General features: G+C 39.9%; 1 long non-coding RNA gene across 7 annotated transcripts in view; it reads left to right on the top strand.

Annotated features, from left to right (window-relative positions):
* LOC138740340 (uncharacterized) overlaps nt 1–17611 on the top strand; it is a 317539-nt gene that overhangs the window by 216231 nt on the left and 83697 nt on the right. For 4 of the 7 annotated variants that reach the window (XR_011342845.1, XR_011342855.1, XR_011342843.1 and 1 more), the window contains 2 exons: nt 8672–8945; nt 11399–15322. The exons of 2 other annotated variants lie outside the window; for them this stretch is intronic. This is a non-coding gene — a long non-coding RNA (uncharacterized lncRNA). Of the gene's footprint in view, nt 1–8671; nt 8946–11398; nt 15323–17611 lie in introns of those variants that run through there. One more of the 7 variants, XR_011342844.1, reaches the window with a different exon arrangement.

The raw sequence follows: 17611 nt of genomic DNA on the forward strand, positions 1-17611 counted from the left end.
ACCTTTCCTGAACCCAACACACTAATGTCATCATGAATAAGTGGGATGAAAAGCTGATGCAACATAGGAATTCACCAGTACTGCACCATCTGCTCAACATTTGGAAGAAAATTCGCATAGAAAGGAAAAAACTAATTATCAACTACCAAAATTAATATTGATGCAAAATCAACTAATCCCTTTTACAATAGATAACCTTTCCTTTAGAGAATGGGAGAGAAAAGGGATCAAAAAAATAGAAAGTTGTTTTTCAGGAAATAAATTATTATCTTTTGAACAAATGAAGTACAAATATGGTATAACTCACGGAACAATGTTTACATATCACCAGCTGAAAACCTACTTGAAGGACAAATTGGGAAGCAGGCTGAGGTTACCAGAAGGAAGCAATTTTGAATATGTGATTACAGACACAATGATAATTAAAAGATTTATAACAAACATGTACATCAAACTGCAAGAGAAAGAGAACGAGGAAACAAGCTGTAAACCCAAACAAAAATGGGAACAAGATCTAAACATAAAGATAAAGAATGAATCATGGGAAAAGCTATGCTCCGGAACTAAGAGAAATACAATAAACACGAGGTTACGCATAATACAATATAATTGGTTACACAGGCTATACACCACGCCCAAAAAGTTAAATAAATGGGACCCAACAGTATCAGACAGATGTTTTTGCTGTAAGAAGGAAACGGGAACAACAGTACATGCAATTTGGGCATGTGAGAAAGTGGAAAAGTTTTGGGAAGATCTAAATCAGATATTAAATAAAATCACAAAAAGCAACATACCAAAAAATCCAGAGATCTTTCTTCTAAGTAATATAAGAAGTAAAGAACTTGGCCTCGATTTGGATGAAGCACAAAAAAGATTTATTATGCCTTAGCTGTAGCAAAAAAATGTTTAATGTCAACCTGGAAATCAGAAGATAACCTGAGAATACAGCAATGATACATAGAAATGAATAAATGTATTCAATTGGAAAAAATTTAAGAAATAACATCACAGTATTCGAACAAATTTGGGAACCATACATCAAACACAACAGAGAAGTCCTACCGCAGACCTCCACCCCCTAAAATGACAGAATGAGAAGAAGATTAAATGAACTGACCCAGTGTGTAAAAGTAGATGACACAATTTTCTTGTTTATTTTCATTGTGTGATGGCATTGTTTAATGGGTTTAATGTATCGTATATGTTGAATGTTTAGTGGGTGGGGAGGGGGGTGGGAAGGATGGAGGGAAGGGAGGGGGAAAAAGGGGAGAAAATGACACTGTGTATATTCAAGAGGGAAATGTTTGTGTATTTTGGTCAATATGGTTCATAGTGTGAAAAATTTAAAAATAAATTAAAAAGGAAAGAAAGCACGTCAGCACCTCTACTTCTTCAGGAGTTTGTGGAGGTTCCGATTGACATTAGAAACCTTGGCAAACTTCTATGGACGTGTCATGGAAAATGTGCTGATTGGCTGCATCATAGTCTGATATGGGGCACCCATACCTCAGAACAGAAAGTCCTGCAAAAGGTGGTGGACACAGCCCAGTACATCATAGGTGAAACTTTCCCCACCATTGAGAAAATTTATGTAGAGCGCTGCTGTCAGAGACCAGCAACAATAATCAAGAATTCACACCACCCAGTACATGCTCTGTTCTTGCTACTGCCATCAGGAAAGAGGTAGAGGTGCCACAAAATTCATCCCATCAGGTTCAGGAACAGCCGCTACCCCCCACCCCCCATCAGACTGTCTAATAAACAATAGACCCAATCAGAGACTCATTTATGGACTATTTCTTTGCACATTATTTATGACTGAATGTTTACTTTTTTCTGTATTGAGCAGTCAGTCTATTTGCATTCTTTCTTTGTTTACATTTCTCCCTTTTGAATATATAACTTTTTCTTAAGTACCGATGAATAGAAATTATGTCTGACCTGCGGGAAAAAGAATCTCAGTTATATGTGATGTCATGAATGTACTCCAACAAAATAAATTTGAATTTGAACTTGAACTTAAACTTGATGTATACTGAAGTCCATTTTGAAGGTTAGGCAACCTCGCTCCCGAATGGTATGGATATGCTCAGAGCTGCAGTGAGAATCCCGGTTGTGCGTGTAATCAGGGCTTCAGCTGCAGACTGTAATTCAAGGCAGGATCGATTTTATGATTCCCAAGGAGCCTGTCAGAAAAACATTTACAGCTAGGTCTGAAAATTGGGTTGAGGACAGGGACTGCTTGATCTTTCAAGGGATGTGCTTGCCCAAATGCTCCAAACTACAATTCATCCATAAGCATGTGGATCACAGATGTTTTTGTTTGAAAGGAAGGAAGGAAGAATCCTTTTGAATCTGTGGCTCATCCTTTCCTGGTCTTCTCATATGAGTACGCCTAAAATTATTCTGTGCATAAAAGTGATGTGACCTCAATGAGATCATAATGGTAATTCCTGAACTAAATATTGTGAAGAATGAGAAACAGCTCTTTTAAGGATTTTTTTCCTCATTGGCTTGCCCGTGTCCCACTTAGCTACAGTGTGCTCTAAGGATTGCATAGAAACAGAATTGCATAGAAACATGAGCACAAACAAGCTTTTCGGCCCATCCAACCTGTACTGATATACATGTCCCTTCCGCACATCTTCAATTGATCTAAATAACATGGGTTTCTTCTCCTTTTTCAGTCATTAACTCAGTAGCAGGTGGTGTCACTGCCTCACACGTCTAATGACATGGGTCTGGTCCTGACCTCCGAAGCTGCCTGTGGGGAATTTTAATGTTCTCCCTGTGACTGTGTGGGTTTCTCCAGGGTGTTGCTATTTCCTCTCACACGGCAGACACAAGCTGGTTGGTAGGTTAATGGGCTAATGCCAGTTACCCTTGTAGGTGGGTGCTGGGTGAGAGGGGCAGTTCCTCAGCATGTGAGGTTACGGGGTGAATACAATTGATGGCAAAGATTCAATGAACAGAATTTTCTTTAATGATAAAACATAAGAACATCAGATATAGGAGCAGGAGTCGGCCATCTGACCCATCAAGCCTGCTCTACCATTCAATGAAATCATGACTGATCTGATGATATGCTCATCTCCACCTACCTGTCTTTTCCCCATATCCCTTTGTGATAGTACAGATTCTATCACCCATGTGTATGTGTACATATATACAGATGGTAGTGTAAGATGACTGTGATTGGCTGAGAGTGTAACCACACCTACTGGCAGATCTTAAAGGATTGCTCCTAGCCAGACCAGGTCATTCTGGACTGGTTGACCTACTTGTGATATGCTCTTTTGACGCGCATTACACCCTTAAATCCCCTGCTATGTAAAAATCTATCCAATCTTGTCTTAAATAGACTTACTGAGGTTGTCTTCACTATTTCAATGGGCAGCAAATTCCATAGATTCACCACCCTCCGTCCTAAATTTACTACCTTAAATCTTGAGGCTATGTCCCCTAGTTCTAGTCTCCCCCACCAATGGAAACAACTCACCTACTTCTGTCTTATCTATGCCTTTCATAATTTTATGCATTTCTATAAGATCCCCTCTCATACTTCTTAATTCCAGCGAGTACAGTCCCAGACAATTTTGTAAGATAAAATGAAATATGAAACAAATCATTAGCTGTATTAAAAAGCCTTCTGCTCCAATACACTTTCCACCTGCACTCAGTCTTACAATTACAGGCCGATTTTATGTAGTTCACTGCCCCAACGTGTTTTCTTTGGGAGCCATACTTTCATAGAGTCATCGAGTTGTACAGCACGGAAACTGAGCCTTTGGCGTAACTTGTCCATGCTGGCCAAGTCACTGACCTGAGCTAGTCCCATTTTCCTGTGTTAGGCTCATACTCTATTTGGCTCTATGTCTAAATGCCTTTTAAACATTGCAATTTTACCATTTCCTCTTGGATATACCTACCACCACCCTCTGTGTGCAATAGTTTCTCCTCAAATCCCATTTAAATCTTTCCCCTTTGTCCATAAATCTATGGCCTCTAGTTTTAGACTCCCCTGCCCTGGGAAAAAGACTGACTATTCACCTAATCTGTGTCCCTCATAATTTTAAAATGTAATTTAATTTAGGCATACTGTACAGTAACTGGCCCTTCCGGCCCACAAGCCCATGCCACCCAAATAACCCAATTAATCTACAACCGCCGTACAATTTGAAAGGTAGGAGGTATCTGGAGGAAACCCACTGAGACGGAGAGAATGTACAAACTCCTTACAGGCAGCACTGGATTCGAACCAGTGTTGCTGGCACTATAATAATGTTGCGCTAACTACTACATTAACTCTGCTGCCCCTACATCTTTATAAGTTCATCCCCAGAACACTGTGCTACAGGGAATTAAGTCCCAGGTTATTCTTATAACTCGAGCCCTCTAGCCCCCAGTACTATCCTTGTGAATCTTTTCTTCACCCTTTCCAGTTTCACGACATCCTTCCTCTAGCCAGGTAACCAGAACTGCGCACAATACTCCAAGTGTGGTCTCAGCAATGACTTGTGCAGTTGTAACCTGATATCCCGAATATTATATTCGATATCATGACTGGTGCCAATAACTTGCTTTACCACTGTGTTTGCCTGTGTCACCACTTTCAGGGACACCCTTACATCTATGTTCTACAAGACTGACCAAGATCCTACCATTTACTGTGCAAGTTCTTATCCTTAATCTAGGATGGAAAAGTTAAACTGATTACTCAAGCCTATTATTTTCTTTCCTGAAACTCATTTCCTTTCGGCAACATGTTTCTTCCTGACTCACACCAGGACTCAAAGGTAAATTATTTGACTTATGGCTGGCTGTTGGCAAATATGGAATTCACTACTTAGATGAGAATTTTGATGCTGAAGCCAATAAGATTATTTTAAATTGGATTAAAAGATTCTGACCTCTCCTGCTAGTTGTGTCTCAAGGCTTTTTATATTAAAAAAATGTTAAATTAATAATTTTGTTGAATTATCAAAGGATTTTGAACAAAAGCAATGTGGAACGTCATGCAATCATTACTGAAGATGAGAAACAATAAAATGATTGAACATTATAATGAAAAATAATCTCTTCTGTGATAGTTAATAAAGTCCTTTCAACTTTTAGATTCAAACCTATGTTTTAATTGAATTTGTATGTTAATAGCATAGCACTTTAAAAGTATACAGAATGAAATAAAGGTGAGAATCAAAGCTTAAATTTTCACTAAAAGTTGCTGCTGTGACTCACTGGAAACAGGTACCAGAGCATCATGAGAAATCATTAGGCTAGTGGTATGAACTTTTAAGCAGGTAACTACATATTGTGGCTACAGAGTGGTCTTGTTAGTTGAGCTGCTGTCCCAGAGATCCACCAACCCTGATTCATTCCTGACCTCTGGTCCTGTCTGTGTGGATGGAACTGGTTGCTGTGATTTCTTCCCCCCACCCCCTTTCCCCCACCCCCTTTCCCCCATACCAATGACTTGCAGGTTACTAGATTAATTGGCTGCTGTACATTGTCCTTAGTGGGTGGAGTTTGGGAGGAGTTGATAGAAAAATGTGGACAATAAAAGGTAATTAGTGGAAGATTACCATGAATGAGTGCTCAATGATCAGTCCCAACTGAAAGGCCTATAAATTAAATTTATAAATTTAGACATATAACACGGCAACAGGCCATCTCGGCCCACAAGTCTGTGCTGCCCAATTTACACCCAATTAACCTACACACCCAGTTCATTTTGAACAGTGGGAGGAAACCAGAGCCCCTGTACAAACTCCTTACAGACAGTGCAGGATTTGTACCCCGGTCCCGATTTTTGGTGCTGTAAAGGCGTTGCTCTAACTGCTATGCCAACTCTGTCACCTCTTTCCATGATATATGATTTTATATTTTTGAAACAAAAGTGGGTAAGTTATTTAAATCAGGCTGAACTATCATGTACCAGAGAGATGGAACCTTGTTATGATTAATTAGTAGAAAATTTAAATGAGATTTTAGGATTTTGTTCACAAGCCAGGAGTGTTGGGGTCTGAACTTCCACCTGAGAGGCTGAAATATAAATCGATCAACATGTATAGAAAGTACCTGGTTCAGCACTTAAGGAGTTAAGGGCTGAAAGACAAAGTGTGGGAAAAGACTGGCATGTATATGATGGGCCAAATGACCTCCTGTAAATGTAGGAATCATCACCAATGAATATAAGTGCTGAGGCACTATTGATTTGGAAGGCTGGACATTTTTTTGGCATCTTTATGGTCAGTAGCTCCAACTAATTTTTGTGTCCTCATCAGAACCTCTGCGAGAGAAGATTGTATAGGATCTGGAAGCAACTTCCCAAAACAGAAGTCCTAAGTATCCCATGAACTCTCACATGGCAGATATGCCACCCATCACTCTACAGTCCTCATCCCAGACACTTTTCCAGGGTCATTGTTTTTTGCAAGTTCTTCATTTGGCTTGTACTGCATCTAATGTGGAGGTTGTGACAGGCCATCAAGGCATTCACACCTTTAGGCCAAAAATGTCAAAGTAGATTAAAGTGCCAGGGTCTGTTCAATTGTTACCCTGCACATTTAAGATTCAAATGTTTATTTTCTCATTATTTGTGCATACTTTGTTGTTGACAGGCAATGTAATTCTGAGAGAAAAGAGCTAATTCCTCCACATTTATGGCAAAAATGCTGATTTTAAATTGAGAACATATTGGAAATTCAGACTGCTCTGTTTAATGACCAGTTATTAAGCGATAGCAGGAAGTATAAGAATTTCAAGTCCGGTCAAGTTTATTGACATCGGATTGCACAAGTACAACCTGAAGAAACAGTATTCTCCCATCCTCGGTGCAAAACATGCAGACACACAACCAGACAAACAATACATATGCAGCACAAGTATTTAATCAAAACAATTAAATAAATAAGTATTGTTTTCTGAATATTAGAGCCTCAGATGGTTAGTGTGAGCAGTTCCTTTGGTCGTTCAGTGTTCTCACTGCCCATGGGAAGAAGCTATTCCTCAGCCCGGTTGTGCTGGCTTTGATACTTCTATATCTCTTCCCCGACGGGAGCAGCAGAAAGATGCTGTGTGTAGGATGGAAGGGGTCCTCAATGATCTCTTCAGACAACAATGCTAATAGATCATGTCGACATGGGGGGGGGGCGGGGGTGGGGAGGTGGGGAGTGAGACTCCAGTGATTTTCTCTGGACCTCTTATGGTCCTGTGGATTGGATCTCCGATCCATTTCTCTGCAGCATCATAGTGTGGTATGATGTAGCCGGCCAGGATGCTCTCGATAGAGCTCATATAGAAGGTTGACATAAATGGTGGCCGTAGCCTTGCCTGCTTCAATCTTCTCAAGTGCAGTCCCTTCCTGACAAGTGAGATGTTGAACTCCAAGGAACTTTGTGCTCTCTACTCACTCTACTACAGATTTGTTGATATGTAGTGAAGGGTATTGAATACTGGTTTTTCTGAAGACCATGATCATCTCCTTCATCTTGTCCATGATGAGACTCAGGTTGTTGCTCTTGCATCATTTCATGAGATTTTCCACCTCTTCTCTGTGTGCAACTCATCGTTGTTGCTGACGAGGCCAACGACTGTGACGTCATCTGCACACCAGATGACACTGTTGGAGCCGGATATGGCGATGCAGATGTCGGTCATTAGCATGAACAGGAGTGGGCTGAGGTCACAGCCCTGAGGTGCGCCAATGCTCAGCGTGATGTGGCTTAACATTTTGCTTCTAACCTGGACAGATGGTGGCCTTTCCATTAGGAAGTCCAGCATCAGTCACAGAGAGGGGTGAGGAGTCCAGGTGAGGACAGCTTCTTCACCAGCCTCTGGGAAATTATCGTGTTAAATGCTGAGCTGAAGTCAATAAACAGCAGCTTGGCGTATGAGGCATCGTTCTCCAGGTGAGCCGGGACGGAGTGAAGTGACAAGGCTGTGGCATTGTCTGTGAAATAGTTTCCTTCTATAGGCAAATTGAAATGGGTCCATCATCTCTGGCAGGTGTGCGTTCCATCACCAGACTCTCAAAGCATTTCATAATGGTGGCGGTCAGTGCCACAGGGTGATAGCATTTAGGCCTGTTATTGTCACCGTCTTGGGTAACTGGATGATGATGACTGTTTTGAACCTTGCAAGAACAATGGATTGCTGCAGTAAGGAGTTGAAGATATCGGTAAAGACCTCTATCAATTGGTCTGAGCAGTCCTTCAGTATCCAACCAGGTATGTTGTCTAGTCCCACCACCTGTGTGTATTCATTTTAAATAAGGCTCTCTTCACCTCAGGGGGCCTATTCATCAGGGGGAATAGAGCTTTCTTTGGCGTCATCCTGTTCCTCTCATCAAACTGTGCATGGAAGATGTTCAGTCTGTCCAGAAGTGAGGCATCATTGTCCTTAACTCGCAAGGTTGACTTGTGATGCATTATACACTTGATCCCTTGCCACATGCACATCATGACATACAGCTACCTGTGGATCTTCTGTGCATAACCCTATTTTGCCTTCTGGATTGCACAGTAGGGTTCTGAGAAGGGTCTGGACCTCTGCATCCATCCATGGTTTCTAGTGATCCCTGGTTGTGAAGCATTTGATCTTGGTGACATCCTCAATGCACTTGTTGATATAGCCAGTCACTGAGCCCATGTACTCCTTTATGTTGCAGTTGGCCGCCTCCCTGAAACAGCTCTGGTCCTTGGCTTCAAAGCAGTGTTGCAGTCCTGCTGTGGCCTCCCCTGGCCACGTCCTGATCTCCTGTGAAACGACTGAGTTTGCTTTTCCAGTGGTCTGCACACTGGGGTTAGCTGGACGGATTGGTGATCCGAGTAACCAAGGTAGGGGCGAGGTGAAGCCTTGCATGCACAAGGGACATTGGCGTACGCCTGATCTAGGGTGTTCTCTCCTCTGGTGGTGAAAATTCAGATGCTGTTGAAACCAAGGTAAGACTGTTTTCAGGTTGGCCACATAATTCACATACGCACTACATCCTGCAAACAACACCTGAACAGAAAATGTCCTTTGCTTAATTGATACAGTACAATGTATTATCTGATATCATATTTTAGGTGCTCATTTAATGGACATTGCTTCAGAAGATTTGCACCATCTATTTCATTGAAACTGCTGGGTCTGCTTCCACTCTTTGGAGAAGCCCAGACCAAATTATTTCCACAGACTCTGAGGAATCAAAAAAAAAGAAACTTCTTTCATGAGATGCTCTTCCATCATAAATATTGTGGAATGATGTGCAAAAGTAGTTAAGAAAACTGGTGGGGTGTGGGAGAGTGGAATTTATTGTTCAAAACTGGCAATTTCAGTGTAAAATAAGCTCAAACCAAATGCAGAACCACCTTCCAGTCCTCCCAGTTTAGTTTATAATAAATAGTGAAGAGCTGCAGCCAACCAATCTGTTGCTCATTTAACATATTTTAGTGGGGTTCTACAATTCTGAATCATTCCTCATTCCCAATTTAACAGACAAAAAAACAAAAAAAAACTGCAACTGTGGGAAATCAGAAATGAAAACCAAAAAAGGAAATGTTCAGTAAGTCAGGCAGCATCAATGGAGAGGGAGAGAAACAGAGGTCACATTTCGATCAATGACTTTTTCATGAGTTTCAGTGAAAGGTTATCAACCTGAATTTTTAAGTTCTTTTCAACAAGCAACCTGGGTGCAGCCCCTTGTGGCCCACAGCCTGTATCACCCAAATACACCTCCTGTGCGTTTTGAATGGTGGGAGGAAACTGGAGCCCCCAGGGAAAATCCATGCAGACACAGGGAGAACGCACAAAATCATTACAGACAGTGCCGGATTCGAACCCATTTCACTGGCGCTGTAATAGTATCGCACTAACCGCTATGCAAGCAGTGCCACGCTGACTGCTAAGCTAACCATGTCGATCCCCCCCCCCAACTGCTAAGCAAAGCATGCCACCTTCTTAGCTTTGATTTTTCTCTCTGTGCAGATGCTGCCTGACCCAATGTGCATTGTTGACATCTTTGCTTTTTTCAAGATTTTGCAATGTCCAGCTAGTTTCTTTGGGACACATGGTAACTAAAGAGTGAACAGCCAGAATGGCACCTGGTTATTTCCGCATTGATTCGATCCCTCCTGATATCCTCTTTTAATGCTTCATCTTCTGGCTGTTCCTCCACCTCCACCCACACATCCAATATTGTCCTCCATGGTTTCTCTTTTTCTCTCTGAGCAACTTTAGCCACATCTTGGTCTTCCTCAATTCATTCAATTCCTGCTCCCTTTCCCTCTTGCCTCTCCTATAGGCAGGGAGTATACTTTATCCTCTTGGCTGAAGCTAGCAAATGGACTCCAAATCAGGTCCAATCATTAAATTGTACATGGTGTGATGAAAACAAACCTACTCTTCCAGATATCCCAGTCACAGAAAGGCCCCATTTACATCCTCACTCTCACCAGCTTCTCAATTAATATATATGGGGCATTTATTTCAGCATCTGGTTTACTGAAACCATAAAAGGCAACTAGGTAGACTACACCTGAAATTCTAACATATCACAGAATGCTACCTCAACAACTTGAATCTCATGCAGCCTTGATTATAATAAAACATCCCAGTATACTTAAAATAAATGCAAAGATGCAAAAAAAGATATTGAAAACACAAAGAGAAATAAGAACAGATGACCAAAGACAAAGAAATCAAGTTTAAAAAAAAAATATGTTAGCATTGCCCATTGATTCCAGCAGCATTGAATGGGAGTTCTGCAAGGCTGGTGTCATTTTTGGATAGCATTGAAGCTTTACAAATAGTTTTGAGTTACCTGATGCCAACAGGACTAGAGTCATTGCATATTAATAAATCTGCCTTGCATTTGTAGATTCAGTAATTGTAACTTAATGCCCTGCAAATCTTTTAATGACACAATAAATCAACCTCCTTGGGTAACTTGCATTTCAGATCCAATGAATCATAAACATATTTTGGGAAATGTGTTCTGTTTATAATATTTTCTATAAACGAGACATCTGCACAGGGTGTTGTGTTATTTAACCAATATTTGCATAATGTCCATATTTGGTCACTGGTGTGTTCACCCACACAGTGGAGATTCATTCCACCTCTTGGTACTATTTTGCTTTCCTTTCAGTCGCATATCTGCTTTATGTCTAATTAATTTAGCATAAAGTCTTCAGTTTCAGTGAGAAATCCTCTGTTGAATTTAAATCTGTCCAGGAAAAACATATCCTCCATCATTTTGCAATGAATTTGCAGCTCATTAACTGATTTACTTTGCATAGTACTGAGGAGTTTTATCTTTATTGCTAATTGGCATAATGGCTTAAATATGAAGACAAAATGTTTGCTGTGAATGGTAATTGGGCCCTTTCTGCTCTTATTCTTTCTCAACCAGCAAAGTAGCACAGGCACACGAAATGATGGAAGATGTGACAAGTTTCGTCCCATGAAGAACATTACTGAACAATTTGAGTTTAGGGACAGAACTGCCAATTATTTTCATTATTCAAATTCAAATGCTCCAAGTGATTTGGCATGATTTAAACTCACTCTCTCATATCTGGAAAACTACCAGACTATTATACCTGAATGATCAATTACAATACTTAATGCCATTTTGTCATAATTTTAATAATATCTTATGAATCAGCTCCAAGAAACAACATTCTTTTATGAATTGATGTTTTGCTATGTCACTAAAGCACCAGTGAAAATGGTTATTGAGCATATATTGTTCTTGTAGTAGACAAAAACTATAAAAATCTCAATCTAAAAGTATTTCCTAACATGGTAAATTTAGTGCAGTAAGTCAGTATGTTGTAGATATCAGAAATGTCTCGAGACCGACAGCATCGAGTCCACGCTGCTGAAGATCCAGCTGCGCTGGGTGGGTCACGTCTCCAGAATGGAGGACCATTGCCTTCCCAAGATCATGTTATATGGCGAGCTCTCCACTGGCCACCGTGACAGAGGTGCACCAAAGAAGAGGTACAAGGACTGCCTAAAGAAATCTCTTGGTGCCTGCCACATTGACCACTGCCAGTGGGCTGATATCGCCTCAAACCGTGCATCTTGGCGCCTCACAGTTCGGCGGGCAGCAACCTCCTTTGAAGAAGACCGCAGAGCCCACCTCACTGACAAAAGACAAAGGAGGAAAAACCCAACACCCAACCCCAACCCACCAATTTTCCCCTGAAACCGCTGCAACTGTGTCTGCCTGTCCCGCATCGGACTTGTCAGCCACAAACGAGCCTGCAGCTGACGTGGACATTTACCCCCTCCATAAATCTTCGTCCGCGAAGCCAAGCCAAAGAAAAGAAAAGCAGAAGGAGGTACAAATGGAAAAATCTGCAGCCAAGCCAGTCTGAACAACATTTCATCAAAATTGCTGTTGGCCAGACCTGAAACTTCTCATTTGCCTGGTATTCAACAACGCTGTGGTATAGGTTTTATTTTCATCTTAATAGTACATCAATATAAAATGAAATGGATTTGCACTTTTCTGCACTATTTCTTGTCAAAGCTCTATCTTTTCTCCAAATGTTTTTCCAAAGTGAAATGTACTTGCCAATGCTCAAACTGAATGGCAGATGGGAAACATGAGTCAATTGCCATGAAGTAAGAATGCTAATTGCATTGCAATTTCATGTCAAGGATAATAGAATCAATATCAGGCTGAATCAAGAGCATGATACTCCTTGGATGGTATCTTGTATTGGGAGAGGAGGTGGAAGATTCCTGCTTTCTTAGATCACATCCTTTAGCAAATCTCAGGAGAGTGAGAATTAAATATTTAAAAACCACAAGCCACATTTTTGATGAATTCAATTAGATTCAACACAGAATTAGGTCCTTTGGGTCAATGAAATTGGGGTAGAGAAATGTCAGATGGAGTATAATCTGGACAAGTGTGAGGTGTTGTACTTGGGGAGATCAATTATAAGAGGAAAGTATATAATTAAAGGAGATCTGATGTATAGAGGGATCTTGGAGTGCAAGTTCGTTACTCTCTGAAAATGGCAACACAAGTAGTCAGGGATGGTGCAGAAGAGGTTCACGAGGATGTTTCCTGGATTAGCAATGAGGAGAGTTTGGACAAACTTTGAATGGTTTTCTCTGGAGCGTTGGAAGCTGTCGGGCAACCTAACAGAAGTATATAAAAATGTGAAAGGCAAAGATAGGATAGATAGTCCAAGTCTTTTTCCAGTGGTGGAAATGTTAAATATCAGAAGCTATAGCTTTAAGGTGGAAAGTGGTAAGTTTAAAGCTTAATGAGGTGAATTTTTTTTAATTTTTTTTAAACACTCATAGGTGCCTTAAAAATGCTGTCAGAGGAAACAATTGAAACAGTTATGATAACAACATTTAATGAAGCACTTATACAAGCTCATGAAAGGCAGGTAATGGATAGATATAGACCATATTCAGGCAGATTGGATGAGTTCACATTGCCATTATTGTTAGCACAGACATTGTGGGTCGAAAGGCCAGTTCCTGTTCTATGGGGTAAGTTTAACATTACAAATAAATCCCAGTTTTATGGAGTAATAAAGGTGATAGTTTTTATTTAATTTAGAGATACAGCTCTGTTTACAGACCCTTCCAATCTGTGCCGCCCAAATACACCCATGTGATTAATTAACCTACTGACCCCAGGTACATCTTTGGAATGTGGGAGGAAACCTGAGTACCCAGAGGAAATCCAAGTAGTCATTGAGAAAATATACAAACTCCTTACAGTTAGTGGAGGATTGAACACAGGTGGCTGTAACTGTAATAGTTTTGCACTAACCAACACGACTAACCCATTTCTTATTTTTTTAATCTGAAGATCCAGCATGGTAAAGGCCCTTCTGTCCACATTTTGTATTTGTACCACCTGTCCATCATGATAAAAGATGCAAGCAATGTTTCATTGCTTTTATCTAATTGTACATATCAAATATGTTTTGCAGAATTGACTTTTATAATGTTTAATCATAAGGTTTTTTGGTCCACTGAGAAAGAAATCAGTTGAAATACATTAATTTTATGATCATAGCTCGATACTAATCAAATAGCACATGTAAGTTTACTTCAATATATGTGAAGTTACCCACTTCTGTTGGAATGAAAAATAGGGATAGATTGAGAGATGTTGATGTAAGCATGGAAACAAAATCCTTGTATATCAGAAGTCACCATCCATCCAACAAACAGTTTGTAAGGCAAACAGTATGTTGGCCTTCATTGCAAGCAGTCTTGATAAAGGAATATGACCATCAAAACCAAGGAGATGATTGTGAACTTCAGGAGGAAGTCAGGGAAACATGACCCACAGTTCTCATCGAGGGCTCAGTAGTGGAGAAGGGCAAGAACTTCAAATTACTGGGTGTCAAAATCTCCGAGAATCGGTCCTGAAACCTCCGTGTTGATACAATCACAAAGAAAGCTTGACAGCGACTATACTTCGTGAGGTGCCTGGAAGGCAGCATTGAGAAGAGTTTGGTGTAGTAAGTGAAGGTTCAACAGGTGCCAAAAAATAAAAGCCTCCATTTTTAATCTAAACCCCAAAGCAAGAAGCACATTATCATTGCAGAGATAAGTGTGATAAAATGGTAAAGTCTTGCACTCTATTACTGACCTACTCCAGAAACTTGCTTATTATGTTACACAGGCATGACATGGATCAAGAAGATTGTCCTCACAGGGTATGAGAACCAACCATTCTAAATGAGTCAATTAGTTCCATGGCGTTTTGGAATTTGAGGGTATCCAAGCTAAAATTATTGCTGTTGGCATCTGTTACCAGTGCACATGGATCTCACAACAATTCCACAGGTTAGCAATCAGGTAGGGATTCTTGTTTGATTATGCCAGACTATAATCTAAGTCTCTGAAGCACATAGCAATTATTATTGCGAAGAATCCACTATTCAGTAGTGACCAAGAGCATTGGAGTCTTTAGCCACAAGTGAAACCATAAGAGTTTTCTTGAAATCTTCCATATTCACTGCTCTTTAAACCAGAAATGTCAAATAGTTTTTTTTTAAATATTGTTATTGAGTTGCTTATTAGAAGATATCCAATGCCACACCTTTTAGGGAAATGTATGGCTTTTACTGACTGTCATTTTCCTGACAACATGCCCAGGGTTGGGAAGAAGCCAAGACATTAATCGCAGGCAGCAAAGTGTCCTATTTTCCTGTACCACAATGTATTAAAACATCTCTCTTTTTTTTTGCCATTATGTAGCTGTTAATTTCAAATTTTAAAAAGTCTTCAACTTTTTTTTTAGAATCACCACTTTAAAATATACATTTTACTGTAATGTTTTGTTCTAAATACAGGTTCAAATTAAACTAAATGTTGACAAATTGAGATTGCAGGAATTAGCTGAATTGCTTTTATACTTTCAATTTTAAATTAATCAATGCAGAATAAATAAAGTAAGAACATGACATTCCGTGGTTATACTGTTAAATCATTAATTTGTTTTCATCGAAGCAAGCTGTGACTCCACTGCCAGAAACATGCCTTTGACTTTTAGGTGATGTCATTACCAATGGTGGAGGAGCCAGATATTTTCAAGGTCAGGTCGAGCTTTGAGCTGAGTCAAAATGTTGGCTTCAATGTCTGTGGCAAAACTCTAATGGAGCCAGGATGATTTGGAATGTGCCACCTCGCCTCTTATATACATAAACAAAACTGTGGAGCTGAAATCTTGATGATTATACACTCTACCTAAAAGACTAATGTATCATATTGATTGGCTGTTATTTAAATGCTCACATCTTTTCCTTCTAGAGCAATACAAATTGTTCAAAGGATTATTGTATGAATAAACATTTCTCCAGGTTCTATGTTCCTTCAATGTCCGAGCCATCTTCATACCATCTAATTTGGTAGCCAATCCTATATTGTATCAAATAACTGGAAATGTCAGCTAAATTTCCACTTGAACTGGTCTCTCCAAAATCAATTTTACTTTGCATACTTTCTCCAAAATCTGTAGATTTTTGGATGCATGGCACTTGTCACAGACTTTTACAATCCAATTTCTGGAATGAGATTACTAAATTAATCTGGTAGGAATGCAGAAATTTCCCTGCAGCATTTTGTTGAACTTTAAAATTAAATTTCAGTTTCTCAAAAGGATCAATAACTTTAATTTTGGGGCCAGATTATACTCAATCCATCTGTTGCCTGTATTCAGCACCCACATGTTCCTTCTGCAGCCACACCCAGCTTTTGCTACACAACCAATTGATCTGGAGACCCAGATGAGCCTGTCTAATGTTTAATAGTTGTTCTTAAATTAATGTAACTATGAGAGAATATTTTTTAAATTACAAGGAGGGAAAATATTGGACAATTAATATATTGGTACCTACCACTTTTTTCAAGGTCAACTACACCAATCGTTAGTGAGTGTCTGTAGTGCGCGTCGAAAGAACCAAAGACTTGTTGATCCAAACCAAGGCTTTTATTAACTAGAAGACTGGAGCATATCACATGTAGGTCGACCAGTCCAGAATGACCTGGTCTGGCTAGGAGCAATCCTTTAAAACCAGCCAGTAGGCGTGGCTACACTCTCAGCCAATCACAGTCATCCTACACTACCATCTGTACATATACACATTGGTGATAGAATCTGGACTATCACAATGTCCAAATTTGGTGTGGAGGTGGCAAAGTCAGAGAATAACTGGCCCACAAGGACAATATTACCAGCGATTCTATATGAAAACACTCTCTATTAATTAATCTGAAAAAGAAACCAGTTGTTAACACAGTTACTCTTGGAAATAATTTTCCCATAGTCCTGGATCTTGAACTATCTCCAAACAGTGCACCCAAAAAGATCTCTGCTTGACCCAAGTTAAACCAATTCAGAATTGTTTTTGCATTGCCAACCCAAGCCGATGAACCCAAGTGCAAATCTTCCTCTTGGCTTATGTGAAATGATGTGGCAATACAGGCTCAAGAGGCCTCGGACTGCAATAACAATGACTAGCACTGAAGCCTACTGGCTACCTGACAGAAATAGCAGCCAGAAGGCATCCAGTGCTGATTTCTCCTTAATCGCAGGAGGAAATTTGGCCCTTATTATATTCAGAAAAAATGTTGGCCAAGACTTCAGATTTGTTTGCTGCTGTGATATAAATCAAGTCCAGTTGATTTACTATCCTGCTTTTGCCATGAATATAGAAATAAATGCTATGTTCCTGCTTTTTTTCTAATATTGGAGAAGTGTTCTCATTAATGAGATGATTTGTTTTGATGGGATTATTTTTTTGCATCCTATGGATTTGGAAAGGCCTAAACATTGACTTTCCTGTTGCAATTTATTCTACTTGCTGCTCTTCTGATTTTTCATTTCTTTCTTGAAGCCTTACAGAATCCCAGGAAGGGTACTGATATTGATAGCACATTTACATTGAGTACAGCGTTTTTGTACCACAATAAGTGGTAATTCGGCCTCGTCCACAGGAAAAATAATCTCAGGGTTGTATATGTTCTCTGACAAGAAATATAATAGCCAACTAAAGTAAATAGCCAACACAAGAGGCAAATGGAATTAAAAATGGAGAGAACTTGAATTGATGATGTGGGGAGGGGTTGGTGG

The sequence above is a fragment of the Narcine bancroftii genome, chromosome 8 (genome assembly GCF_036971445.1).
Source record: "Narcine bancroftii isolate sNarBan1 chromosome 8, sNarBan1.hap1, whole genome shotgun sequence".
Classification (NCBI taxonomy): Eukaryota; Metazoa; Chordata; class Chondrichthyes; order Torpediniformes; family Narcinidae; genus Narcine; species Narcine bancroftii.